Genomic DNA, 2,624 nt, shown 5'->3' with positions numbered 1-2,624 from the left:
ATATATACATATATATAAATACATATATATATGCATATATATATATATATATATACATATATATATATATATACATATATATAAATACATATATATATATATATACATATATATACATATATATAAATACATATATATAAATACACACATATATAAATATATATATATATATATATAAATATATATATACACACGCACACACACACCCCCACACACACAATATAATAAAAAAATTATATAGCTTCATTCTCCATCGGTTTTGACTTTTGTGCATTCCTTTATTGAATATAATTGAATAAAATAACCAACCAACTAAGCAACTAGTGAAGTGGGAAATTTGCAGCTTCATGATTGGTCCAGCTCAAGCGGAAGTCAAAAGTCGATTTTTATTCTCTTAACACATTTTCGTTTTGTCGCCACCTTCAACAGCTGGCTAATGCGTTGTAAGGTTATGCCATGTCCTGATTGGCTACTCACTTTTTATATTCCCTTGCTCGGCCCAAGTGGTGGCGGCCATCTTTGTGTCACATGAGACCCGTGGGTGTTTTTATTGGCTGGGCTGCTCACGCATGAAACAACCCCGACCCCCCCTTTGACCCCCTCGGGCTGTGATGCATGTATGGAAACATGTGTAACCTCCAACGCCCTTTTGGTGTTCAACACTTATGACGAGGCCAACACACACACGCACATGCACACACAGGGCTAAAAAAACAAACTTGTGTCATATGCGACGCCGCAAGTATGCTATAAATATGCTCCTAGCATGATTGCACAATAGAGCGTTTGGAGGTCTCAGCATGACCCAGAATGCACCGCCTGCGTCCATTTTGGATGTCATGTTGGGACGTTTCCCATGTCGACAACTTGTGTAGTTGTTGGCTGTCCAATTAAGAGGGTGGAAGGCGTAAAAAGATTCTTCAGCCTCCCGAATGTGATCACAAATCATTCCAATGGTCAGAGTTCTATCTCAATAGTTTGACTATCCTGCTTAAAAAAAACTATTCCCCAAGAATAGTACCTTTACATTTCTCCTGCTGAACTTGCAACAATACCGAGGTTCACTTGGGCTGCAAGATTGTATGAATATAATGTCTGTATATAGTGCTAAATATTTATGCGTGTTGATGTGTTTTAATTTGTGTTCTAATTACCTGCTAATTTACATGACGGCATAAGTGCTTTGTTACAGCTCCAGCTGTTGTGAAATGCGCTATAAAAATAAAATTGTTTTGTATTTCTTGCACTAGAGTCACAGGTCACAGTGGCGCTTTCCGCAAGTCTCGTGGCAGCCTCAACATAAAACAACAGAGAACAAAACACGGCCCAAGATCTGCAATATGGTTGCAGCGTTTACATAATATCTTTGAGGTCTCCACAAGCATCCAGAGCTGTCAACTAGCTCCGAGATTCTTTGCGAATGAAGCACTTTTGCTCTCACTACTTTCTGGTTGCCATCATGGAAATTACACACACGCGCACACACCCCCACACACACATACACACACACATATCACAAAACCAGCAGGGCACAAACCTGTCATATGCCTCCATAGTGTTCGCATTCTGGAAATCCCACAATCCACAAAATGAGGCAGTGGACGAGATCAATGGAAGTCACGACGGCAGTCATCCAGTCTCTCTGGTCAACTTTGTCAGGGATCAAATGGCTTCTCAGACTCAATTTGTCAGCATATCGCCCACTTGTCTGCCCACCTAAAGTATTTCTCCATTGCAACAAACGCATTTATAGCACTAAAACGTGTCAAGGAGTGCAAGTGACCAGAGTAGGAAAAGGCGGAGTTGCCATCCAAAATGGACGATCGCATGGGATTGTGGGATATGTTACTGTTTTTAGCACGTACGTCAAAACAGTCTATACTCAAGACGTGTTTGTATTTCTTATGATTAATTTGCCATCAACAAGATTCGTTAATGCTTGACTTGGGGCGTCGCACGCTCACACACACACACGCGCACACGTAAATGGAAACGCGCACGCAGACAGACATGCACTTGCAGCGTCTCACTCACTCACTCACACGTGCACGCGCACTCCTAGCTGGCTGCTAAGCGAAGAGGCGTGGAAGTGTCAAACAACGTCAACGTCAAAGATAGACAAGTTCAAATTGAGCTCAATGGCGCCACACTGCTGCAGGGACAAACTACCGCGCCTGCTCTCTCTCTCCTTCAAATATCCAAACCTCCCATCTTTATCAGGGTCCAATGAAGCATCATTTGAGGCATGTTGTGGTGGCTCTGCCACCACCTACACTGGACCAGCATATTCACGATACAATACCATAAACTTCTACAATTATGTCCTATATGGCATCTTTACACTGTATTATTTAAGCCTTTAAGAAAATATTACCTTAGTGTAGTTTGTTTGCAAGTTACGTGTATGTTTTTTGTACAGTATAAAATTTTATTTGTGCTTTATGTTGTTCAAGCCATTCCTCACAGTAGGATTTAACTCTATGTGGAAAGAAAATGCACATAAACCGATCAACAATGAACTTCGGGTGGCACGAGGCCATCAAGCCCAGTTTAATGTACAACTTTGTCTAGACACACAAACAAGATGTATAGAAAAAAAATAAGACAACTAGAACACAAAATAA

The sequence above is a fragment of the Idiotropiscis lumnitzeri genome, chromosome 9 (assembly GCF_059441095.1).
Source record: "Idiotropiscis lumnitzeri isolate Australia: NSW breed Sydney's pygmy pipehorse chromosome 9, RoL_Ilum_1.0, whole genome shotgun sequence".
NCBI classification, from domain to species: domain Eukaryota; kingdom Metazoa; phylum Chordata; class Actinopteri; order Syngnathiformes; family Syngnathidae; genus Idiotropiscis; species Idiotropiscis lumnitzeri.
This window is presented reverse-complemented; position numbering follows the sequence as displayed.